The 27,883-nt window shown below is 45.6% G+C and overlaps 1 protein-coding gene across 4 annotated transcripts in view; it reads right to left on the bottom strand.

Moving 5' to 3' along the window:
- The window catches only part of LOC130291604 (ras-related GTP-binding protein A), a 1,042,086-nt gene that overhangs the window by 891,384 nt on the left and 122,819 nt on the right, over positions 1-27,883 (bottom strand). The gene's annotated exons all lie outside the window — the stretch shown is intronic.

Genomic DNA, 27,883 nt, shown 5'->3' with positions numbered 1-27,883 from the left:
AGAAATCCTTACAATAGGTATACCTCAACAATGAGAGACATAATGAGAAAAAAATCCCTAAAATCACATTGTCTGATTTTTAAAGTATTTATTTGCAAATTATGTTGGAAAATAAGTATTTGGACACTAACAAAAGTCCATTGCAATGCTTTGTTATATACCCTTTGTTGGCAATGACAGAGGTCAAACGTTTTCTGTAAGGCTTCACAAGGTTTTCACACACTGTTGCTAGTATTTTGGCCCATTCCTCTATGCAGATCTCCTCCAGAGCAGTGATGATTTAGGGCTGTCACTGGCCAACACAGACTTTCAACTCCCTCCAAAGGTTTTCTATGTGGCTGAGATCTGGAGACTGGCTAGGCCACTCCAGGACCTTGAAATGCTTCTTACGAAGCCACTCCTTCGTTGCCCCGGCGATGTGTTTGGGATCATTGTCATGTTGAAAGACCCAGCCACATTTAATCTTCAATGCTCTTGCTGATGGAAGGAGGTTTTCACTCAAAATCTCACGATACCTGGCCCCATTCATTCTTTCCTTTACACAGATCAGTCGTCCTGGTCCCTTTGCTGAAAAACAGCTCCAAAGCATTATGTTTCCAACCCCATGCTTCACAGTAGGTATGGTGTTCTTTGGATGAAACTCAGCATTCTTTCTCCTCCAAACATGACGAGTTGAGTTTTTACCTAAAAGTTCTACTTTGGATTCATCTGACCATATGACATTCTCCCAATCCTCTTCTGGATGATCCAAATGCTCTCTAACAAACTTCAGGCGGGCCCGGACATGTACTGGCTTAAGCAGGGGAATACGTCTGGCACTGCATAATTTGAGTCCCTGGCGCCATAGTGTGTTACTGATGGTAGCCTTTGTTACTTTGATCTCAGCTCTCGGCAGGTCATTCACTTGCCCCCCCCCCGTGTGCTTCTGGGATCTTTGCATGGAGCCCCAGATCAAGTGAGATTATCAGTGGTCTTTTATGTATTCCATTTTCTAATAATTGCTCCCACAGTTGATTTCTTCACACCAAGCTTCTTGCCTATTGCAGATTCAGTCTTCCCAGCCTGGTGCAGGTTTACAATTTTGTTTCTGGTGTCCTTCAACAGCTCTTTGGTCTTGCCATAGTGGAGTTTGAGTGAGACTTTTTGAGGTTGTGGACAGGTGTCTTTTGTATTAATAACACGTTCAAACAGGTGCCATTAATACAAGGTAACGAGTTGAGGACAGAGGAGACTCTTAAAGAAGAGAGCCAGAAATCTTGCTTGTTTTGTAGGTGACCAAATACTTATTTTTCTGAGAAATTTACCAATTAATTCAGTAGAAATCCTACAATTAGATTTCCTGTATTCTTGTCCCCCATTCTGTCTCTCATACTTGAAGTGTACCTATCATGTAAATGACAGGCATATCTCATCTTTTAAAGTGGGAGAACTTGCACAATTGGTGGCTGATTGTAGCTCTAAAAATGCAGTAACTCAAATATTTTTGTTAATATTTTCTTACAGTAGTACCTCAACTTACAATGGCCTTAGGTTACAATATTTTCAACATACAATATTCTTTTCTGGATGATTGTAACTTGAAACCATACTGACCAAACAAAATGGACATTTTACTAGTAAAACACCTGAGTTACTGAAGTGCATGCACTGGCTATCTGGTAGTGCCTCCCAACAGTACAGGGAAGTACTATATGTTATATTCTACTCTTTACCTGTGCCAGGGTTAGCTGCTCTTTTGGACACCAGGTGAGGGTGGCTTTATTTGAGTTTTTTGGGACACTGTGTGTGCTATACAGAACCCTGAAGAAGCTCCTATCCTCTACATAGACAGTAATTTACAGTTTCCAGCAGCTCTTTTTTTTTACTATTGTATATATTAGTTATCCACGTATTCCTCTTTAACCTCCTCTAGACCCATGATGCCTCACAGGTCCGTGTCATAACTGGCAGATGTCTGCTCCTATCAGCGGCTAACATCTGCAGGTAATAAAGGACATCGTCATAACATTAATCTATGTAAGCCATGTAATGAGGGCTTATGATAGGTCCGGAGGGGTGGTAATGTAAAAAAAAAAATTAAAGAAATAAAATTAAAAAAAATAAACTTTTTTAGTATTGCTGCATGCGAATGCAAAAACATCAAAATTGCTGATTTGGGGCACATCTCATGCCAGAAAAAAACCATATATGCAAAAGTGGTATTGTTAAAAATTACAGCTCATGGCACAAAATGTAAACCCTAACACAGCTCTGTAGGTGAAAAAACAAATAGGGGTCAGAACAGAGCAATAAACAGATTTTTTTATTTCTTTTTCAAGTTTTCAATTTTTTGTAACCATAAAACAAAACAAATATATACAGATGAAGAAGAAAGAAGACAGCAACTCACCAACTGCAATATAATCTTCAGTGTTTATTCCAAGTATTGCAGTAAAAACATGCACGCAGCGCTGCTCAGAACAGGCAGGGGGAGGCTAATCAGCAACAGCTGTTTCTCACGTCAATGCGTGTTTCGTCAGGCTGATGACCTCACTACGTACAGGTAACTTTAACATACCACTAGTTGGCTTAGTGGATGTTAACACCTGTAGGAGGGGTCAAAGCTTACAGCTAAAGTCTAGCAAATAAAAAATGCATATTAACCCCTTAAGAACCAAGGTCAGTTTGGCCTTAAAGGGGTACTCCGGTGGTTAATTTTTTTGACTATATGGCATCTTCTTTGTAAGTTTAGTTTTTTTGCAATATACATGTGTTACATGTTTTGGCAGCATGTATGTGTTTTTCTTACCTGTTTGTTGGGCAGGAAGTTCTGTAGTTTAGAGGGTTTTCTTTTACTGTTGTCCACAGTTCTGAGTCTGTTGTGGGCAAGATGTCACAGCTTTTTTTTCTCTCTGTCTGCATGAGAGGAATAAGCCACGCCCCCTCATCTCATCCAGCTGAGTACACAGCTCCTCACTTCCCCTCCCCCCTGCTCTGTATTCTAAGGACGCAGGTCTGCACAGGAGAAGGACCTCACAGAGAAGATAAGTGTTATTTGAAGGGAAGGATGAGAAGGTGCATGGGCTGGGGATGTATGGACTGCAGGGGAATAAATCTCATACTGGGAATGATCGAAATGGGGGAGATTTATCAAAACCTGTGCAGAGGAAAAGTTGCCCAGTTGCCCATAGCAACCAATCAGATTGCTTCTTTCATTTTTCACAGACATTCATAAAAATGAAAGCAGCAAGATGATTGGTTGCTATGGGCAACTGGGCAAGTTTTCCTCTGCACAGGTTTTGATAAATCTCCCCCTATATGTGAAGGGGGAGGGGGGACTCCTGAATGACACATGCTGGGAGTTGTAGTCCCTGTTGTGTGTGTGTATGCTAGTGTTTACAAACCAGTGTGCCTCCAGCTGTTGCAAAACTACAACTCCCAGCATGCCCTGACAGACTTTGGGCATGCTGAGAGTTGTAGATTTGCAACAGCTGGAGGTACACTGGTTGGGAAATACTGTTCTAGCCTATTCAGCATACACATCATGTTACACCAGTGTTTCCCAACCAGTGTGCCTCCAGCTGTTGCAAAACTACAACTCCTAGCATGCCCAAAGGCTCTCAGGGCATGCTGGGAGTTGTAGTTTTGCAACACCTAGAGGCACCCTGGTTGGGAAACACTGGTGTATGCCCTACAGAGGTGTGGTGAACAACAACCCCCAGGAGACTACAAAGGCAGCATGCTGGTGTTATACCACAGACTGAAGACTCCTGAATGACACATGCTGGGAGTTGTAGTCCCTTTTTTGTGTGTATGCCAGTGTATCCCAACCAAGGCTGATTATATTAGTGTGCTGTGTATAAGAGGTCTGACCCGGGAAAATAGTAGGATGGGTAAAGGGTGGAACAAACAAACAAAAAAAAAAGGAGCCGCCCCTAACCAGCAAGGCATGTGGCATGCTGGGATTTGTAGTTTTCAGCACAGCAAGAAACAGGATATAGAAGCAAAGATTGGAAAACAAAGTTGGGGATAAAAAGACAACAAAGAACGGAAATAGAGTAGGCTTAACAACAAGAATAGAAATGAAACAAAACAAATAGGTTAAGTCAAAAACTGAAAAACACGTTGACCACCGGAGTACCCCTTTAAGGACCGAGCCCTTTTTTGCAAATGTGACCTGTGTCACTTTATGCATTAATAACTCTGGGATGCTTTTACATATCATACTGATTCTGAGATGATCAATACTTGCATCATTTCTTTGCGAAAAATTCCATAATTTCATGAAAAATTTGAAAATGTTGCATTTTTCTAACTTTGAAACTCTCTGCTTGTAAGGAAAATGGACATTCCAAATAAATTATATATTGATTCACATATACAATATGTCTACTTTATGTTGGCATCTTAAACTTTACATGTTTTTACTTCTTGAAGACATTAGAGGGGACCAGTTCAGTTTTGAAGTGAATTTGAGGGCCTTTAAGTTATAAATCGCCCATCAATTAACCCATTATGAAAACTTTACATCTCAAAGTATTCAACATGACATTCAGTTAGTTTGTTAACACTAGGGGGGAGATTTATCAAAGGATTTAGACTGGTTTTTCTTGTCTAAATTTGTCCCACAGAAAGTCGCAGTCTAAATATGTGCGACTTTTCTGCGACTTTTGCTCTAGAGGATTTTTAGAACATGATGCATACTAGTCTATTTTAGACTGAAATGCATTGAAAAATGCATTGGTGCTGAATTTATCAAAAGCGACTTTTCAGCGACAAGTCGCATAGGCTGAAAGTACGCCAAAATGTCAGACCATGTTGGAGCAGGTTTAAATATAAACTAAAGCATAGATCATGCAGTCTGTGCACAGAATTTATCAAGAGCCGTGCGCCATTTGATAAATAAGGTGCACAATAGACCAGACTAACCCTCTGTAGTTTGGTCTATATTGATGCGAGACATAGACAACTTTGATAAATATCCCCCTAGGTGTTTCACAGGAATAGCTGCAAAATAGGAGGTGAAAACTCAAAATCTCCATTTTTAACACTAACATGTTATTGTAGCCCCATTTTTTTCCTTTTTACAAGGGGTAACAAAAGAAATAGCCCCACAAAATTTATAACCCCATTTTTTGTAAGTATGGAAATACCTCATATTGTCACGATGCCGGCTGGCAGGAGGTGGATCCTCTGTGCCAGAGAGGGATGGCGAGGACCGCGCTAGTGGACTGGTTCTAAGACACTACAGGTTTTCACCAGAGCCCGCCGCAAAGCGGGATGGTCTTGCTGCGGCGGTAGTGACCAGGTCGTATCCACTAGCAACGGCTCACCTCTCTGGCTGCTGAAGATACAGAAGATAGGCGAGGTACAAGGGAGTAGGTAGTAGCAAGGTCGGACATAGCAGAAGGTCGGGGGCAGGCGGCAAGGTTCGTAGTCAAGGGAGATAGCAAAGGTACTGGTACACAGGGTATAAACACACAAAGAACGCTTTCACTGGCACTAAGGCAACAAGATCCGGCAAGGGAGAGCAAGGGAGGAGACTAGATATAAGCAGGGAACAGGTGGGAACCAATTAAGCTAATTGGGCCAGGCACCAATCATTGGTGCACTGGCCCTTTAAGTCTCAGGGAGCTGGCGCGCGCGCGCCCTAGAGAGCGGAGCCGCGCGCGCCAGCACATGACCGCAGGAGACGGGAACGGGTAAGTGACCTGGGATGCGATTCGCGAGCGGGCGCGTCCCGCTGTGCGAACCGCATCCCCAACGGCCATGACAGAGCAGCGCTCCCGGTCAGCGGGACTGACCGGGGAGCTGCAGGGAAAGAGACGCCGTGAGCGCTCCGGGGAGGAGCGGGGACCCGGAGCGCTAGGCGTAACAGTACCCCCCCCCTTAGGTCTCCCCTTCTCTTTATCGGGTAACTGCCTCCCCTGGGATGAGGACACCGGGAAAGGATGGAGGGATTCCTCAACGGCAGGCAGAACCGCAGGAGTAGGAATGGGGAGAGAGGGCAGAGGGCGGGACCTGGCACGGGGCAGTGTGACACCAGGACGAGGGCCATGAGGGGACACAGAAGCTGGCCTGATGGAACTGGGAGGGGGGGAGGGGCATTTCCTGTGGCAGGCAGAGTCCTTAATGACCTTAGGGGGACCAGATACAGGAGGAACCACAGAGTTACGGCAAGGGTTACTGGGAACCGGTTTTAGACAGTTCTTGGAACAAGAGGACCCCCAACTCTTGATCTCCCCAGTGGACCAATCCAGGGTTGGGGAATGAAGTTGAAGCCAGGGAAGTCCAAGGAGAATTTCCGAGGTGCAATTGGGGAGGACCAAAAGTTCAATCCTCTCGTGGTGAGATCCGATGCTCAGAAGAAGGGGCTCCGTGCGGAAACGTATGGTACAGTCCAACCTGGCTCCGTTGACCGCGGAAACGTGGAGTGGCTTGACAAGACGGGTCACCGGAATACGGAATTTATTCACAAAGGAGTCCCGAATAAAATTCCCAGAAGCTCCAGAGTCCAGGCAGGCCACGGCTGAGAGGGGAGAGCTGGCTGAAGTGGAAATCCGAACAGGTACCGTGAGACGTGGAGAAGCCGACTTGACATCAAGAGACGCCACACCCACGAGAGCTGAGTGCGAGCGTGCGTTTCCCAGACGTGGAGGACGGATTGGGCAATCCACCAGAAAATGTTCAGTACTGGCACAGTACAGACAAAGATTCTCTTCCTTACGGCGATTCCTCTCTTCCAGGGTCAGGCGAGACCGATCCACTTGCATGGCCTCCTCGGCGGGAGGCCTAGGCGCAGATTGCAGTGGAGACTGTGGGAGAGGTGTCCAGAGATCTAAGTCTTTTTCCTGGCGGAGCTCTTGATGCCTCTCAGAAAAACGCATGTCAATGCGAGTGGCTAGATGAATGAGTTCATGCAGGCTAGCAGGAGTCTCTCGTGCGGCCAGAACATCTTTAATGTTGCTGGATAGGCCTTTTTTAAAGGTCGCGCAGAGAGCTTCATTATTCCAGGAAAGTTCAGAAGCAAGAGTACGGAATTGTATGGCGTACTCGCCAACGGAGGAATTACCCTGGACCAGGTTCAGCAGGGCAGTCTCCGCAGAAGAGGCTCGGGCAGGTTCCTCAAAGACACTTCGAATTTCCGAGAAGAAGGAGTGAACAGAGGCAGTGACGGGGTCATTGCGGTCCCAGAGCGGTGTGGCCCATGACAGAGCTTTTCCAGACAGAAGGCTGACTACGAAAGCCACCTTAGACCTTTCAGTAGGAAACTGATCCGACATCATCTCCAAGTGCAGGGAACATTGCGAAAGGAAGCCACGGCAAAACTTAGAGTCCCCATTAAATTTGTCCGGCAAAGACAGGCGGAGGCTAGGAGTGGCCACTCGCTGCGGAAGGGGTGCAGGAGCTGGCGGAGGAGATGATTGCTGATGAAGTTGCGACTGAAGTTGGTGCACAATGGTGGACATTTCTGACATCTGGTGGGTTAGATGGGCGATCTGTCGGGCTTGCTGGGCGACCACCGTGGTGATATCAGAGGCAACTGGCAGGGGAACCTCAGCGGGATCCATGGCCGGATCTACTGTCACGATGCCGGCTGGCAGGAGGTGGATCCTCTGTGCCAGAGAGGGATGGCGAGGACCGCGCTAGTGGACCGGTTCTAAGACACTACAGGTTTTCACCAGAGCCCGCCGCAAAGCGGGATGGTCTTGCTGCGGCGGTAGTGACCAGGTCGTATCCACTAGCAACGGCTCACCTCTCTGGCTGCTGAAGATACAGAAGATAGGCGAGGTACAAGGGAGTAGGTAGTAGCAAGGTCGGACGTAGCAGAAGGTCGGGGGCAGGCGGCAAGGTTCGTAGTCAAGGGAGATAGCAAAGGTACTGGTACACAGGGTATAAACACACAAAGAACGCTTTCACTGGCACTAAGGCAACAAGATCCGGCAAGGGAGAGCAAGGGAGGAGACTAGATATAAGCAGGGAACAGGTGGGAACCAATTAAGCTAATTGGGCCAGGCACCAATCATTGGTGCACTGGCCCTTTAAGTCTCAGGGAGCTGGCGCGCGCGCGCCCTAGAGAGCGGAGCCGCGCGCGCCAGCACATGACCGCAGGAGACGGGAACGGGTAAGTGACCTGGGATGCGATTCGCGAGCGGGCGCGTCCCGCTGTGCGAACCGCATCCCCAACGGCCATGACAGAGCAGCGCTCCCGGTCAGCGGGACTGACCGGGGAGCTGCAGGGAAAGAGACGCCGTGAGCGCTCCGGGGAGGAGCGGGGACCCGGAGCGCTAGGCGTAACACATATGAGGATGTAAACTACAGGTCACAGAAAGGAAGGAGCAAAATTTGGCTTTTAGAGAGAGAATTTTGCTGAAATGGTTTTTGGGGGGCATGTCACATTTAGGAACTTGGCAATTTATTTACTCCTAAAGGAATATAACAAGGGGGTACAGTGGGCCTTAACTCCCCACAGGTGTTTCACAACATTTCATTAAAGTTTGAGGTTTAAATTAGAAATTAGTTTTGTTTACACTAAATTGCTGGTGTTACCCCATATTTTGCATTTTTACTAGGGGTAAAAGGAGAAAAACCTCCAAAATTTGTAGCCCGATTCCTCTTGAGTAAGGAAACACCCCATATGAGGATGTAAAATGCTTTGCTGGTGAACTACAGGAAGGGAAGGGGCAAATTTTAGAGAGAGAATTTGCTGAAATGGTTTTTGGGGGGGCATGTCGCATTTAGGAACCCCAATGGTGCCAGAACAGTGGGAACCCCCAACATGGCACTTCATTTTGGAAACTACACCCCATATATACTCCATTTAGAGGTGTAGCAAGTTTTTTGACCCTTCATGTGTGTTTGAGGAAAGTTTCTAAGCAGTGAAAATTAAATTTCAAATTTGGATGCATATTTTGCACTTTTAGGACCAATTCTTTTCACTTTCACAAAAAATTTAATCTACACCTGCCAAGGTATTCATTTAGGGGTATAATAGGCATTATTTTTAGTTTTGTTAGGGGTTTAGTAAGATGGTGAAAATATAAAACGTTACCGGCCAAAGTACCGTATTTATCGGGGTATACCAAGCACCGGCCTATAACACGCACCCTCATTTTACCAAGGATATTTGGGTAAAAAAAGTTTTTTACCCAAATATCCATGATAAAATGAGGGTGCGTTTGTGCGCGTGTATACCCCGATATACCCCCAGGAAAGGCAGGGGGAGAGAGGCCGTCGCTGCCCGCTTCTCTCCCCCTGCCTTTCCTGGGGCCTAGAGCGCTGCTGTCGGCCCTTTTCACCCCCTGGTCATCGGCGCCGCTGCCCGTTCTGTCCCCCTGACTATCGGTGCCGGCGCCGATAGCCAGGGAGAGAGAAGCGGCGCCGACAGCCAGGGGGAGAGAAGGGGCAGCGGCACCCATTGCCGGCGCCGCTGCCCCGTTGCCTCCCCCCATCCCCGGTGGCATAATTACCTGAGTCGGGTCCGCGCTGCTCCAGGCCTCCGGCGTGCGTCCCCAGCGTCGTTGCTATGCACGGCGCGGCGCTCTGACATCATGCGCCGCGCCGTTCAGCGCATAGCAATGACGTCGGGGACGCACGACGGAGGCCTTGCCCCTTCTCTCCCCCTGGCTGTCGGCGCCGCTTCTCTCTCCCTGGCTATCGGCGCCGGCACCGATAGTCAGGGGGACAGAACAGGCAGCGGCGCCGATAACCAGGGGGTGAGAAGGGCCGGCAGCAGCGCTCTAGACCCCAGGAAAGGCAGGGGGAGAGAAGCGGTCAGCGACGGCCTCTCTCCCCCTGCCTTTCCTGGGGGGGTATCGGCGTATAACACGCACACAGACTTTAGGCTAAAAATTTTAGCCTAAAAAGTGCGTGTTATACGCCGATAAATACGGTATTTATCTAGGGATATAATGAGCATTATTTTTAGTTTTGTTAGGGGTTTAGCAAGATGGTGATAATAAAAAACTACATTGGCCAGAGTATTCATCTAGGGGTATATTACGATTTTATTTTTTTCTAGGGATTTGCCAATTAGATTTTTGGAAATAAATTGTAATGGAGAAAAAGGGGAAATTACTGAATTGCTCACTAATAAGTAATAATGTAATTCCAAGGGTGCGTTTAGGGTTATCCAAAGAAATTGTAAAAATTATTAAAGGGGACAAATTCAGATATCAAAAGAAGTGTGCTAAATTTTGAAACAGTCTTGAATGCACAAGGACACAGTGGGACATGTCTCACAGTGGTATATGGTGTTTTTTCTACTGCCATGCTTGTTGTATACCCGACACCTCTTCTGTAGCCTACTCCCCGATTCTCTACGGGGAACTACCCCAGGAAAATGTTGCCCTGGTACTATTCTGTTCTTGGATCATGTAGCGCTGCTTCCCTCCCCTTTTCTGCGTGTAGCCTGTTGCACTCTCGCACAATTTATTAAGTTTTACCCCATACCTGGCCCGTTTGTTAGGCAGGTATTGCCTAAAGTGCAACCTTCCCTTGAATTGCCCAAGATACTTGTCCACTGCAATTTCTTTTTCAGAGGTGAACACTTCAGAATTTTTTTGGTTTAAATAGTTGACAATGGGCCGAATTTTATATATGCAATCATATTGGGATCACTCTGGGCAATTTTCATTATTAGCATAATGTAAGAATTTGTGGAGGACTTCAAACCGAGCCCTTTTCATGACAGAACGGTATGATGGAGTATGGTACATCATATCATTACTCCAATATGAACGAATTGTGGGCTTTTTAATTATGCCCATATTTAGTGAAAGGGCAAAAAATTTTTTTACTCCAGTGGATTGTTTGGCGTCCACTAGTAAGGCCTGGCATGATATGCCTGTGGATGGGCTGCATAAAACTGCTCGTCATACCTGTTGGTTTCTTCCACAATCATGCTAATCAACTCTTCTGAAAAGAAGAGCGGAAAAAAATCAGCCTATTTTAACCCTGTGGTGTTAACACGAATGCCTGCTGTGGCCACAAACTCAGACAAATTGGGTATAAAGCTAGAAGCCGAAGCCCACTCATAGATGGTACTAGGACCTTGGTCAGTACTGGTACTAGGACTTGGCTCAGTACTATGCCTAGGACGGTGGCGAGGAGGACGAGGAAGAAGAGGGCAAATATAGCAACTCTTCAACAATGTCTGAACCAGAGGAAGATGCCAAAAAGGCATATGCCTCCTCAGTGCTGTACGTGCGACGCCTTGACATTTTCAGAAGATACTTTTAGGTCAGATAAAACAGTGGCGAAGTGTCTTTGATGTACCAACACTAGTACTATATATTTTTTTGCATTTTAACTTTAAAAAAAAATTTTTATTAAAAAAAAAAGATTTTCATGGAAAAAAACAAGATGTAACTGCGCTACAAACAACAAAACAGTGGCGAACTGTCACCACTGTCCTGAATAGAAAGTAGCAAATTGTCACTACTACCACAAATCAGTGACGGACTAGGTAAAAATGTAAAAGGGTAGTATGGAGGTGTACGAGGTGGTGATGGGATGAAAGGGTGACAGACTTAGATGTCTTCACTGTAGCCTACAGCAGCTGGTGAATGAATGAATGGAATGAATGAATGGGAAGAAGCGCTTCAATGCAGCCTCGCTACAGCACTAGGGATGGATGGAGGACAGCAGCAGGGGTAAGGGGCACCACTGCTCATTTTTATAACTTTTTCTTTAGCTTTTATAGACTGTATCTTCTTTCTTCTGCTACAATAATTCCGGCTACACAGGCTACAGCAGCTGAATGAATGGAATGAATGAATGGGAAGAAGTGCTTCACTGCAGCCTCACTACAGCACTAGGGATGGATGGATGGAGGGATGGGGGGACATCAGCAGGGGTAAGGGGCACCACAACTCTTTTTTTAGAACTTTTACTTTAGCTTTTATAAAAGCTAACAGTCACTCACTATAGCTCTTCACTGTAGCCTGTCAGATCCACAGGCTACAGCAATAGGGACGGGTGGACGGAGCAGCAGCAGGGGTAAGCGGCACAGATCTTTCTGCCTTATGATATCTGAAGCTTTAAAAAAAGCTATTTCTACAATGTGTCTTCTCTCTTCCTTCTTCTGTAACACTAACGCCGGCTCAGATCGCTACATAGACAGAAGTGAGAGCTTCAGAGCCAGCGTTACTGTTACAAAGTAGCTGAGACACTGTGATTGGTCCTCAGGGACCAATCACAGAGCTCTTGGACCAGGACCAATCACAGATGGTCCTGGGATGTCAGGATTAACTTGTCTCCTGCCGGTAACAGTGGGAGCTCTGCCTGTTAACCCATGCGATGCTGCATATCGCTGGGTTAACTGCATGACTTTTATAAACGTCATGATGCGTGAACTACCTACACATCATGACGTTTATATAAGTCAATATGCGGGTTAAATGAACATCCAATATGCAAACATCAAACAAAACAAATACTTAGAAAAATGAGTTCAAATCATTCAGGTCGTTTAGACTGATTGGCATGAGTACTGTAAAAATTACAGTAAAAAGCAGTAGCCTGTTGTTCATATGTTAATTCTTTTGAGTCTGATGAATTGCCTATACGGAATTGCAGATTTTACATGTTGTGGATGTGAGCTCCTATAGTGTAGCAAGGAGTTCTTTGCAATCGATTTTCTGTAACTACTTGTCATCAATCTGTTATTTTTTACTGTAATTTTTACATCCAGAAAATCAAGCTGTCTACCTCGAAACTGTAATGTGAATAACATATTCATATTTTTTACAGAATTTAAATGTTGGATAAATTAACCAAACATATCAGCTGATTTGTTCCAAATAATCAAGATGTCATCAACAAATCGGAGGTAGAGTTTGATGTACTTCGCAAATGGATTAGTGGTTGAGAGCATGAAATATCTTTCAAAAATAGCTAAAAAAAGATTAGCAAAGGAGCCAGAGACAGGCGTCCCCATTGCAGTCCCCGTTAATTGTTTGAACCACTCATCATTAACTTTAAAAGTATATTTTTTTAGCTATTTTTTAAAGATATTTTGTGTTCTCAACCACTAATCCATTTGCAAAGTACATCAAACTCTAACTCCTATTTGTTGATGATGTCTTGATTATTTGGAACAAATCAGCTGATTTGTTTGGTGAATTTATCCAACATTTAAATTCTGTAAATAATATTAATATGTTATTCACATCACAGTTCAGAGGTAGAGAGCTTGATTTTCTGGATGTAAACTGCTTGCTACACTATAGGAGCTCACAACATGTAAAATCTGCAATTCAGAACGGGCAATTCATCAGACTCAAAAGAATTAACAGTGAAGACGAAACATATGAACAGCAGGCTGGGGAATTAAAAATAAGACTATTAGAAAGGGGCTATCCTGAATCTGTTATAGAAGAAGGATATTGAAAAACTGCCAAACGAGAGAGAAAAGATCTTCTGAAGATTTATAAGAATAATAAAGATTTACCAGATAATAAAGGTTTTTCTTTTGCATTTGGTAATACCCCACAAAATGGAGTGATAAAAAAGGCAATAAGGAAATTCTGGTACATGTTAGAATCTGATTCTGACTTGCATGAAGTAGCAGCCAGAAAGCCATTAATCACATATAGAAAAAATAAAACTATTGGGGATCTTATTAAAAAAGAAAAAAAAAGAAAAATACTGGACAAAAAAACTGGCTTAATGATATAGTCCCATATGGGAATTTTGCTTGCCACCATTGCTCGTTTTGTTCATTCAATGCAGGTCTCAAAGTATTGCAACTGGGAGGTGTCAGTTACTGCAAAAAAGATTTTTTCACTTGTAAAACAAATTTTGTTGTATATGTTCTTTTCTGTACTTGCGTTTTTTTCCATGTGGGAAACACCAGATGGAAACTATGTGTCAGAGTTAGAGAACATCTGTCTTCTATGCATACTGGAAAAGGAGCACCGAGACTGATTTCCCACATAGTAGAAACGCATAAAGGGAATACCTCCGTATTGAAGTTTGTGGCTAGAGATGAGTGAATCGAAGCTGACGAACCCAAATTCGTTACGAATTTCCTGAAATATTCGATTTGCAACGAATGCGAATATCGCCGCGAATCGCCCCATTAAATTCCATTTTACAGCGTTCCTGGCTAAAGGAGACCTAAAATGGCAGATCCACATGTGAGTACATGGGGCAGGGGATTATGGGAGGGCGGGAAACTATGGCGGGAATTAAGGTAGGCGGGATGACCCTGAATCACATGCGAGATCAGCATTCATTGAATCCTGTGATGTCACAGCCCAATATAATCGGAAGCCTTCTTGCCTCTCTTCATTTCATCCATGCACTCAGAGAGGACTGGACCGCGTGTGTGAATTGCTTTTACCACAGTGTACCACTGCAACTGCTAGTCACATCAGCATTGCGGACAGACAGGAGTGCAGTGCTTTGGTTTTCTCACTGAGAAGGATCTTACGATATATAAACCTCCTGTTCACGTTATTGAGCATTGCATCAGAGAGGGGCAGATAGCTTTTCGCTGCCTCATGCAGATCAACAAGCTGCCTGAACTTTATGAACCATCTTATCTCCTCATTTGCAATTCAGTGCTTTTTTTTGCTCTACAAATCATCTGCTGCTCAGAATTGTGTGTAGACTGTAAAAAAAACAGTGCACACCATTCCTAACACTCTGTGACAGAGTGCAATTTAGGGTTTAATCCCTGTTTTCTTTTTTTGTTGTTGTGCTGTACTGTTGGGTCCTGCTGCTGTTCACAAATATGTTTTTTCAGCGGACTGTAGAGCATTTGCCTGCCCTCATACGTGCATACCACATGCTTACATCAAAGCAGTCTACTATTTTGTATCTGTAACAAGTCTCGATACAGGGAAAGTCCTGGCAAAAGTAATCACCTGCTGGTGTTTTTCAAAAATACAGATTTTTTTCTGCGTATTGTTGCGCATTTTTCTGCCCTCATCAGTGCATACGCATACGTACATCCACGTAGTGTACCATTTTGTACCTGTTAATCTGTCAAGGGCCTACATACTGTGAAAGTCCAAACAATAGTACTCACCGGCTGGTGTTTTACAAAAATACAGATTTTTTATGCGTATTGTTGCGCATATTTCTGCCCTCATCAGTGCATACCGCATATATACATCCACGTAGTGTACCATTTTGTACCTGTTAATCTGTCAAGCGCCTACATACTGTGAAAGTCCAAACAATAGTACTCACCGGCTGGTGTTTTACAAAAATACAGATTATTTTCTGCAAATTGTTGCACATATTTCTGCCCTCATCAGTGCATACTGCATACATATATCCAAGTAGTGTTCCATTTTATACCTGTTAATCTGTCAAGGGCCTACATACTGTGAAAGTCCAAACAATAGTATTCACCTGCTGGTGTTTTACAAAAATTACAGAGTTTTTAGGCTCATTGTAGCGCATTTTTCTACCATCATCAGTGCATACCGCATACATACATCCAAGTGTTGTACCATTTTGTACCTGTTAATCTGTCAAGAGCCTACATACTGTGAAAGTCCAAACAATAGTACTCACCGGCTGGTGTTTTACAAAAATACAGATTTTTTTCGGTGTATTGTTGCGCATATTTCTGCCCTCATCGGTGCATACCGCATACATACTTCCAAGTAGTATACCATTTTGTACCTGTTAATCTGTCAAGGGCCTACATACTGTGAAAGTCCAAACAACAGTATTCACTGTCTGATGTTTTACACAAATTACAGAGTTTTTAGGCTCATTGTAGCGCATTTTTCTGCCATCATCAGTGCATACCGCATACGTACATCCAAGTAGTGTAGCATTTTGTACCTGTTAATCTGTCAAGGGCCTACATATTGTGAAAGTTCAAACAATAGTACTCACCGGCTGGCGTTTTACAAAAATACAGATTTTTTTCTGCCTATTGTTGCGCATATTTCTGCCCTCATTAGTGCATACCGCATACGAACATCCAAGTAGTGTACCATTTTGTACTTGCTAATGTGTCAAGGGCTTACATACTGTGAAAGTCCAAACAATAGTACTCACCGAATGGTGTTCTAGACAAATACTGTTTAAAGAGAAGTGTGGCGTATTGTAATACCCTCATAAACGCACTAAGTATGTCAGGCAGAGTAGTGCCAGGACATGCACAGAGCAGTGGCAGAGGCCTAAATACTTCAGGTAGAGTTAGCAGCAGACTAGGGGCGAGTGGCAGCAGGAGTCGCAGCGAGAGGACTGAGCTTCCGTTATCAGCCAGCGGTCGTGTCTCGACCAGCAATCCATCTGCCGTCGTCAATTGGTTAACACGGTCATGCACTTCATCACAACTGACACCCCCAGTCAACAGTCGGGGGGTTCCTCAGACACAACCCTCAGTTGGCATGGCCCGGGAGCAGTCCCTGTGCTCCCATTGCCTTTGTCCTATGCTGTTCCCTCTCCTAGAGAAGTATCTTATGCTGTGGGTTCAGCTCCACTATTCACTGAGGACGATCTAATAGAGGACAGTCAGCAGCTACTGCCCAGCCAAGAAGGGGAGGAGACATGCGACGCTTGCTCTGCTAGGCTGCCAAGTAGTGATGCGGAGAGTGACGTGGGAGCCGGTGTTGCAAGGGTTCAGGGTCCTGAAGCAGACACTGTTGGGGATCCTGAGGAGGACATCAGTGACGTGCACACACCTGTTGATGATGATGATGATGATGATGATGAAGCCGATCGCAATTGGGAGCCGGGTGCAGAAGGGGTTTCATCATCATCAGGAGAAGAGAGTTGCAGGTTGCCCTTGAGGCAGCAGCTGAGGCAGCAAGGCGGTAGCACGGATGGCAGTCAGCATGGTGGCAGGAGTGGAAATTCTGGAGCCAAACGTGCCCGGGGGAGACCACCTGCTTCGCGGCAGCCTACCTTTCCGGGAGGTAGTTGAACAGAGGATCCTGGAGACGGCGCCAGTAGCAGTCAATTAGTGCGGACTGTAGGTGGGAAAATCAGATACTCGGCGGTGTGGCAGTTTTTCATCAGGCATCCGGAGGAGGTTCACGTAGCCACATGCAAGATATGTCGGCAGAAGGTGAAGCGTGGCCAGGGTCCCAATGTCGGCACCACGGCCCTACGTCAACACATGCTTCACCACTATAGAGCGGCCTGGGAGAACCGTGGCTACGATGTAGTGGCCCAGCCTGCTGCATTACCCAGTGGCCATCCGCTCCCTCCTTCATCCAGCCAAGGCTCCACCACCTAAGCCGCAGGGAGCTGTGTGTCAAACCCTCCAAACTGTCGCTCCAGATGCTCCTGCTTCACCCGCTTTTAGTCAGCCATTGCGCCAACAATCCTTCGGCGAAGCCATGTCCAAGAGACAACAGTATGCGCCCACTCATCCAACGGCGCAGAAGTTGAATGTGCTCCTGTCCAAGCTGCTAGTGCTGCAGTCCCTCCCTCCATTTTCAAGTGGTGGACTCTGCACCCTTCAGAGAATTGATGGCTTGTGCCGAGCCAAGGTGGAGAGTCCCAAGCTGTCATTTCTTTGCGAATAAGGCAGTACCAGCCCTGCATAAGTTTGTACAAGAGAAGGTGGGCCAGTCCTTGAGCCTGTCGGTGTGTTCCAAAGTGCATAGCAATGCCGACGTGTGGAGCTGTAACTACGGGCAGGGACAATCGTTGTCTTTTATGGAACACTGGGTAAATGTGGTTCCTGCACAGCCACAACAGCAACTTGGACAGGTGACACCGCTTCATCCTCCACGCTCTCGCTCTCATGCAGTTGGTCCTGTGACAGTGTGCGTCTCCGCCTCCTCATCCTCCACCGTGTCCTCTACCTCCACTGTACGTACAAATCTCGGTGGCCCTTCATCTTACCATGTGTGTAGGGGACGGCGGTGTCAAGCTGTTCTTCACATGGTTTGCCTTGGTGAACGGAGTCACACAGGGGAGGAACTGCTAAAATTAATTTGTAAAGAAATCCGAATATGGCTTACTCCACGAAATCTGGAAATGGGAACCATGTTGACCGACAACGGGAAGAACATTGTGGCCGCGCTGCGACAAGGAAGTGTGAAACATTCGTCCTGCATGGCACACATGTTGAATCTGGTTGTCAAACACTTCCTGAATTCTTCACCCCATTTGCAAAACATCCTGACAACGGAAAGGAACTGTGCAAGCACTTTAGCCACTCGTATACCGCAAAGCACACCCTCCTTGAGCTGCAGCGTCAGAACGGTATCCCACAACATAGTCTTATTTGTGACGTTGCCACACGTTGGAATTGTACCCTCCATATGTTGGACAAACTATACGAACAAAGAAAAGCCATCACCGATTTCCTGATGATCCAAGCAGATAGTACTCCTCTGTGTAACTTCAATGAGAACCAGTGGCAGCTCATACGTGACACCTGCCGTTTGCTGAGGCCCTTTGAGGAAGCCACATTATTTGTAAGTTGCCTGGATTATGGCATGAACAATGTATTTCCACTCCTACATTTCCTACAACATATGATTGAAACAATGGCATGTCACGGCAATGGAGACGTTGCGTCTGCATCTCAAGTTTACATGAGCCCTGTGGGGGCTGAACTGGAGGAGGAGGATGAGGGGCAGAGTGGGCACAGTTTAGTTTGGATGAGATGGCCGGTGTTTCTAGTCATCGGACAGGAGAGGAGGAGCAGGAGCAGTCAGAGGAGCTAGAGGGTTATGAGGAAGGCGAGACAGGACCCAGACACAAAATTGCAGTAAGCAGTGGAGATGGAGGCAGGTAGTCCCTCCGAGTCACTGGCGCAAATGGCACGATGCATGCTCAGTTGCTTGTGTAGTGACCCCCGAATTGTCAAAATTCATCAGCGGGATGACTTCTGGGTCTCCACCTTATTGGACCCTCACTACCGTCCCAGAATGGGGGCCTTTTTTACACCCACTGAGAGGGAGGACAAACTGACCTACTACAGAGAGATCCTACGTAGTCATGTCGGCGACATGGTCAGACTTGCGAGTGGATGGACCATGTCTCATATTCCACTGCTGTGGCTGCTGGGGAGTGGAGGGGTGGCAGGAACAGTACCAGCTCCATCAGCAGCAGCCTGAGTCTACAGTCGCTGATGAGTAGCTTTCTTCAACCGCATAGTGAAGCAACTCATCAGAAGCAGGTAGACATGGAGCAGGACCTGAACCAGCAGGTGGTGGCATACCTTGACATGGCCATGCCAACAAACATTGAAGATCTGCTGGACTTCTGGACAGCAAACTTGATCTATGGCCACAACTAGCAGAGTTTGCCCTGGAAAAGCTGTCCTGCCCGGCCAGTAGTGTGCCATCAGAGCGGGTGTTTAGTGCGACCGGGGCCATAGTCACCCCAAGGCAAACTCATCTGTCCACAAAAAATGTGGAGAGACTGACCTTTTGTCAAGATGAATCAGGGATGGATCAGTCAGGATTTCCAGCCACCAATGCCAGATGCCTCAGAGTAGATTGACCATGCTGCTACACCAACACTTCCCAATTATGGTTATGAAACCCTCTTGGGTGATCAATTAGGGTTATGAAACCCTCTTGGGTACTGCGAATGCCTGCTCCTGACTCATCCTGTGTCTTTCAGGAACTACTTGCCTCACTGATGCCTCGGGCCTTGGGCCTTTAATGTTTGGATGTTTAGCAGTAGCTAAATACATGCTTAATGCAAATTTCAACATTGATCTTTAAATGTAAGGGGTTATGAAACCCTCTTGGGTACTGCGAATGCACGCTACGTCATTCAGCCACTATATGGTCTCCTCATGCTGCACCAACAGCTCCACACTGTCATTCAGCCACTATATGGTGTCCTCATGCTTCAGCCTCATCCAAGCTGTGTCATTTAGCCACTTTATGGTGTCCTCATGCTGCCAACACTTCCACGCTGTGCCATTCAGCCACTATATGGTCTCCTCATGCTGCCAACACCTCCACACTGTGTCATTCAGCCACTATATGGACTCCTCACACTGATGCCACCACCAGGCTCTGTCATTGTGCTGCTGTGCGGCAGTGATTCTAAAAGCGATGCCGGTAATCTGCATATTATGCTCAATAACAGTATTATTTCACTACCCGAGCACACTCCTTATGCTTTTTAGCACACAGCAAAGTGTTCTATACCCCTATTGAGACTGTCTATAGGCTAGAAATAGCCTTTTTTAATATAGATTCGCCGGGAAAAAATTTGGATCGAAACAAACTTTTTCGGAAAATTCGGCGAATTGGCCAAATCAAATTTTTCTAAAGTTCTCTCAACTCTATTTGCGGCTGTAGAAAGAATAAAACCTCATAAGTTAGGTGGTGATTGTGATGAGCTATTGCTTCATACTGAAGAAAAGAGGATTTTACGCTTAAATGCTTTGGGTCCTATGGGTCTAAATGACCGTAATGATCTTAGCTCTTTTTTTATGAAAGAAAATGTGTGTTTTTTTTATATTTGAGCATCAAGTTTCTGTGTTCAGCGCTTGAAATGGTTAAATGTCTGACGCTTCACTACAGGTGATTTGTGTGGGCTGACCCGGCTGGGGATTGTAGGCGGATTCCTCTACCACATATATACACCTGTTGGTAGCAATTCACAGACAGGGGCCAGTAGAAGCACATTGCCTGTGCGAAACAATTTTTGGCTCCTGACGAAGAGGCAATGCAAGTGGACCGCTCTCGCTTAACACAACAGGAAAGATCCCGTTGACGCAATGAGAATTTGTGCTTATATTGTACCAGTCCGGAGCACTTTCTCAAAAACTGTACTGTACGTCCTCTGCATCCGGGAGAACGCCCGCATCTAGTACAAGTGAGAGAGATGACCCTAGTTGTGACTTCATTGATGCCTCCCTGGTCCATAAACACCGGCTTCCAGTGACTCGGCTTGTTAAGCCCTAGTATATTACCTCTGTTAATGGACAAAACCTGAACTCTGCAAGAACTTCTCGTTATGCAAGTAGGAGTCTTGCATAAGGAAAAAATTTAGTTCTATGTGCTCCCACATTGTACTTCAGTGATGCCTTTTGGTCTCTGTAATTCCCCAGCTGTATTCCAAGAATTTGTCAATGACATTTTCCGAGACCTGCTCTACAAGTGTGTTGTGGTATACCTTGATGACATCTTTATTTTCTCATCCGATTTGGAGGAGCATCGCTCCCATGTCCATCTGGTTCTCCAGCGCCTATGGTAGAGTGATCTTTACGTCATACTGGAGAAATGCCTTTTCAAGAGATCTAGTCTTCCGTTTCTCGGTTACATTGTTTCTCATCAAGGCCTACAGATGGATCTTGACAAACTGACTGCGGTATTGGATTGTCCACATCCTACGGGTCTACGGGCTATTCAACGCTTTTTGGGATTTGTCTATTATTATCCTCAGTTCATTCTACATTTCTCCTCCTTGGTTGCCTCGACAGTGGCTCTCACTAAGAAGAACTCTAACCCCAAGACTTGGCCTCCTGAGGCCCGAAGAGGCCTTCTCTCACTTAAAGACAGCATTTGCCTCTGCTCCCTTGCTTTCAAGACCTGATCCTGAGAAACATTTTGCTTTGGAGGTAGATGCTTCATCCATAGGAGCTAGTGCTGTTCTTACCCAGAAAAACTCTAAGGCCAAAATTGTAACCTTTTTTTTCATTTCTAAGACTTTCTCGCCTGCAGAGAGGAACTACTCTATTGAAGATCGTGAACTCCTTGCTATTAAGCTTGCCATGGAAGAGTGGCGACATTTATTAGAAGGTTCTTCTCATTCGGTCAGCATCTATTCAGACTATAAGAATCTCCTATATCTCCAGTCTGCTCAGCGATTGAACCCTCGGCAAGCTAGATGGTCTCTTTTGTTTTCCAGATTTAATTACTTCATTCATTTCTGCCCTGCTAACAAGGACGTCAGAGCCGATGCTCTTTCCAGAGACGTTAAGTCTTGAAATGGGGACATTCTTCTTTGCTGGCTGGAATAAGAAAGACACTTCAACTAATCTCCAGGCATTACTGGTGGCCGTATCTTGAATGCGATGTCTCCGATATTGTCCGTTCCTGTGTTACCTGTGCCTGTGACAAAACTCCTTGGCAGAAACCTGTGGGACTCTTACAGCCTTTGCACATTCCGGAAACTCCCTGGTCTCTCATAGCTATGGACATTATTATTGATCTGCCTCCTTCCTGTAATAACTCGGTCATCTGGGTGGTGGTTGATCGATTTTCAAAGATGGCTCATTTCATTCCGCTACCATCTGCGCCACAGCTGGGGAAGCACTTTCTTCAACGTTTTCGTCTTCATGGCCTTCCGAATCATATAGTCTCGGATCGTGGAGTGCAGTTTGTTTCTAGGTTCTGGCGGCTCTCTGTTCCCATCATGACATCAATCTGGACTTTTCCTCTGCCTACCACCCTCAGTCCAATGGTCAGGTGGAGAGGGTAAATCAAATCCTGGAGAGTTATCTCCGTCATTTTGTTTCAGCTCGACAGGACGATTGGGTCTACCTTCCACCTTGGGCAGAATTCTCCTACAATTATAAGGATTTTGAGTCTACGAAGACTTCTCCGTTCTTTGTTGTTTATGGTCATCATCTTCATTCTCCTCTTCCTATTCCAGTCTCCTCTGGTGTGCCAGCTGTTGATGAAATTGCCCAAGACCTCTTCCATTTGGCAACAGACTCAGCATTCTCTGTCTCAAGCCTCTTTACGTATGAATACCCAGGCAGATAAGAAAAGAAGACCTCCTCTGTCCTTTTCTCCCAGTGATAAGGTGTGGTTGTCCTCCAGATATATTTGTTTCAGGATTCCCAGCTACAAGTTGGGTCCTCGCTTCCTGGGTCCATTTGAGGTGTTGCAAAAAATTACTCTGGCCTCTTATAAAGTATCTGCCTTCATATTAAGTATTCCTAATTCCTTTCATGTGTCAACCGGATCAACCGTTTTTCTCAAAAGAATGTTGTTCCCACGCCTTTCTCAGGTTTTTCGGATGTCTATGAAGTCAATTAAATTCTTGCCACTAAAACCATGAGAGGAAGACAATACTTTTTGGTTGACTGGAAAGGAATTGGTCCAGAGGAAAGATCTTGGGAGCCGGAAGAGAATATCCTGGACATTTTCTCCAGAACTTTTTGTGCCAAAAAAAGAGGGGGAGACCAAAGGAGGAGGTACTGTTATGCCCTGCACTCTGGCCAGACATGCTGGCCGTGAGTGCTCCCCTCCTCTGTTCTCCTTTGTCGGCGGGGCTAGGATTCGCATTGCGTGACACGCCGGCATGCGAATCCCAGCTCGTCACTCACCTCTGCTGTCTGTTGTCCCTCTGGCCCTCTCGCAGCATTGGCACGTGTGCCCCTGCCTCTTAGGGCGCGCACGCCAGAGCTTTAAAATTTATAGAGCGAGTGGGCCCGTAATTATCATCAACACCTGCACCTATCCTATAAGTATCAGCACCTCCCACTAACCTCTGCCGGATCTTTTTTTGCCTCAGTGCCTGAGAGAAAGCATTTTGGTCCTTGCTATACCGTGTTCCAGATCCTTCCGTTTTGTGACCTGACCTTGCTCCTGTGCCGCCTGCCTATTGACCTTCTGCTACTTCCTGACCTCGCACCTGTGCTGCCTGTCCTGACCTACTGCTATCCAGACCACAAGTTGCCATATCCCTCCTGTGCTTTGAATCTCCTCAGCCGCCTGTGTGGTCAAGTCGTGCCAGTGGTAGCGACCTGGGTGCCATCTGCCACAGCAAATCCATCCCACTTTGCCGCAGGCTCTGGTGAAAACCAGCAACAACTTAGACTCCGCTCCCTGGCTCGGCCCACGTCATCCGCCACACTGGTCCAGCGGATCCATTACTACCCTAAGTGCTACAACCTACTGCCATGAGTCTTAGGTGATTGTTCCAGAGGCAATATTCATAGTACAAAAATTGCAATTCCCGCATGGTTTATTACCTTTGGGTAAGCATTTTGCGAGACAGTCTTTACTTTTATCTGTCTCACTTCTTTTCATTTTGTCACTTAAAGTCACACTCCGTCTAAATGTAATGATTGATTTATGAATAGCTATATCTTTGAGTTCCTGATCTGCTTCTAGCGTATACCAATTATTTCTGATAGCACCAGCAAATTGCCAAAGGAAAGCGTGAACCTTCTCTTACTTTCCTTCTTTTTAAAAAAAAAATCTGAAACATATGTTGTCTAGGGATTTTTTGTGCCTCATGAAAACTATCCATAATCACTTTTTTATGAGTAATTCCTTTTTAATTATCTGTCTTTGAGTTCTTCTGCCTGCATTAGATAATTGTCGTGATGAATATTAATTCTTTTAAGTCTTATAAATTGTGAGTAAGGAATTCCTCAGTTAACATGATACGGGTGTGAACTATTGAAATGAAGTAAGGTATTTTTAGATGTGATTTTTCTGAACCTTTTAGTAACGACCATTCCATTTTCAATTACTATATTGACATCCAAAAAATCTTATGTGTCATCTCCCCAAACACTAGTAAAAAACATGTTCTTAGAATAAGCTGTATTTAAATACAGTACTTTACGAACTCTTGAAAAGATAGTTCTGAACCATCCCATATAACCAATTTGTCATCAATGTAGCATAGAAATAACTTTATTTTACTAACTAGAGATGAGCAAATCGAAGCTGGCGAACCAGAATTTGTTACGAATTTCATGAAATATTTGATTTGCAACTAATGCGAATATCGCCGCAATTCTATGGCGTGAAAAGCTTCATTAAACTCCATTTACTGTGGTATAGCCTCCAGGGCATCCAAAATGGCGGATCCACATGTCAATACATTAGCAGCCAGTCACCCCTGTGATGTCACAGCCCTATATATTTGGCAGCCATTTTGTGGCTCGTCATATCATTCATTACACTGCAAACAGATAGGACGGACATCGCTGTGTGTGCGTTACACTGAAAAGCATATTCCAGCAGCATTTCACATACTAGTCACATCAGCGTTCTAGTGCACAGAGAGCAGTGTTTTCTTCCCTGAAAAGGCTTTTTACTGAAGCCATTAACCTCCCAGTTACTTTCTTCAGCATTGTATTAGAGAGCGGGCAGATAGCTGTCTGTTGCCTCATACATTTCAAAAAGCTGCATCAACTTCATAAACCTTAGCAGAGGATGCAGGAATAATTTTTCAGCACAATTCTGTCTTTGTTCCACAACAAATCATCTGCTAGTTATACTAGTCTGTAGACAGTATAACACCCAGCAGTCCATTCCTAATAGTCTTTGACAGAGTGAAGTTTTAAGTTTAGTACACAGCATTTTTGTGCTGCAGCACTGTTGTGTTCTGCTGGTCTTGTGCAAAAATAATTTTTTTAACCCCTTAAGGACTCATGACGTTCTCATACGTCTTCATTTCAGAGTCCTTTAGGACTCATGACGTATGAGAACGTCGTGAGCTTTCCCGGCCACCCGCAGCCTGCTGGAGCGGAGCTGGTGCTCGATGCCTGCTGAAATCGTTCAGCAGGCATCGCGGCATATCGCCCAGGGGGGTCATGATGACCCCCCATGTCGGCGATGGCCGCAGATCGCTGTACAATTCAGCTCAGCAATCTGCGGTGGATTCCGGGTCAATCGGGTCTCCAGTGACCTAGAATTACTGGCTGATCGGCGGCCCCGAACAGCCATAGCCAGCAGGGGTGAGGTGGCACTGGTGCCACTTCATGATCGCCCTGATTCGTCGGCCGGTTTACCGGCCGACCAATCAGGTCACCTGCTGCGGGTGTCACTCCTGCATCCCGCTCCGCCCCTCTTCCGGAGGACGTGAGCGGGTACGGGAATGGGACCCCGGCAGTTGGGTCCCCGATCCCCGGCGTCCCTGTTGGGATCGGGGCCCCAGGAGCGGCGGCGGCTGTGGCGGCGGCTGCGGCGGCGACGAGGGACTGACCTGTGTGCGGGAGCAGCAGTTGGAGGTTAGTGACAGCCTCCTGCTGTTGCTTAGCAACAGCTCCAAGCATTCAAAAAGGGCATGCTGGGAGCTGTAGTTATGCAACAGCAGGAGGCAGACCACCACAACTCGCAGCATTCCATTATGGGCATGCTGGGACTTATAGTTTTGCAACAGCTGGAGGTACATTTTTTCTATGGAAAAGTGTACCTTCAGCTGTTGTATAACTACAACTCCCAGCTTGAACAATCAGCTAAAGTGCATGCTGAGAGTTGTAGTGATGCATCCGTTGGCTGTCGGTGACTGCTGAGAATTGTAGTTTTGCAACAGCTGAAGGCACACTGGTTGTGAAACACTGAGTTAAGTAGCAAACCAGTGTGTCTCCAGCTGTTGCATAACTACAATCCCCAGCATCGCCAGCCAAAGTAGTATGCCTCCAGCTGTTGTATAACTACAACACCCAGCATGTACGGTATATCAGTGCATGTTGGGAGTTGTAGTTTTGCAACAGCTGAAGGCACACTGGTTGAAAAACATTGAGTTTGTTACCAAACTCTGTGTTTTACAACCAGTGTGCCTCCAGCTGTTGAAAAACTACAACTCCCAGCATGCACTGATAGACCGTACATGCAGGGAGTTGTAGTTTTGCAACAGCTGGATGTTTCTCCCCCCCCCCCCCCCAATGTGAATGTACAGGGTACACTTACATGGGCGGAGGATTACAGTAAGTATCTGGCTGCAAGTTTGAGCTGCGGCAGCTCAAACTGCCAGCAAGAAACTACTGTGAACCCCCGCCCATGTGACTGTATCCTAAGAACACTACACTAACACACAAGAAAAGAAAAAGTAAAAAACACTACATATACACATACCCCTACACAGCCCCCCTCCCCAATAAAAATGAAAAACGTCTGGTACGCCACTATTTCCAAAACGGAGCCTCCAGCTGTTGTAAAACAACTACTCCCAGCATTGCCAGACAGCCACTGACTGTCCAGGCATGCTGGGAGTTTTACAACAGCTGGAGGCACCCTGTTTGAGAATCACTGGCGTAGAATACCCCTGTGTCCACCCCTATGCAAGTTCCTAATTCAGGCCTCAAATGCGCATGGCGCTCTTTCGCTTTGGAGCCCTGTCGTATTTCAAGGCAACAGTTTAGGGTCACATATGGGGTATCGCTGTACTCGGGAGAAATTGTGCTACAAATTTTGGGGGGTATTTTCTGCTAATACCCTTTTTAAAAATGTAAAAAAATTTGGGAAACCAAGCATTTTAGGTAAAAATTTTTTTTTTTTACATATGCAAAAGTCGTGAAACACCTGTGGGGTATTAAGGTTCACATTACCCCTTATTACATTCCCCGAGGGGTCTAGTTTCCAAAATGGTATGCCATGTGTTTTTTTTTTTTTGCTGTTCTGGCACCATAGGGGCTTCCTAAATGCGGCATGCTCCCAGAGCAAAATTTGCTTTCAAAAAGCCAAATGTGACTCCTTTTCTTCTGAGACCTGTAGTGTGCCAGCAGAGCACTTTTCACCCCCATATGGGGTGTTTTCTAAATCGGGAGAAATTGGGATTCAAATTTTGGGGGGTATTTTCTGCTATTACCCTTTTTAAAAATGTAACATTTTTGGGAAAACAAGCATTTTAGCAAGAAAACATATATTTTTTTTACATATGCAAAAGTCGTGAAACACCTGTGCGGTATTAAGGTTCACTTTACCCCTTGTTACGTTCCCCGAGGGGTCTAGTTTCCAAAACAGTATGCCATGAGTTTTTTTTTTTTGCTGTTCTGGCACCATAGGGGCTTCCTAAATGCGGCATGCCCCAGAGCAAAATTTGCTTTCAAAAAGCCAAATGTGACTCCTTCTCTTCTGAGACCTGTAGTGTGCCAGCAGAGCACTTTTCACCACCATATGGGGTGTTTTCTGAATCGGGAGAAATTGAGCTTCAAATTTTGGGAGTTATTTTCTGCTATTACCGTATATACTCGAGTATAAGCCGACCCGAGTATAAGCCGAGACCCCTAATTTCAACCCAAAATCCCAGGAAAAGT

The sequence above is a fragment of the Hyla sarda genome, chromosome 9 (genome assembly GCF_029499605.1).
Source record: "Hyla sarda isolate aHylSar1 chromosome 9, aHylSar1.hap1, whole genome shotgun sequence".
Lineage (NCBI taxonomy): Eukaryota > Metazoa > Chordata > Amphibia > Anura > Hylidae > Hyla > Hyla sarda.
Note: the sequence above shows the minus strand (reverse complement) of the source record. Positions and strands in the feature narration are given on the sequence as shown.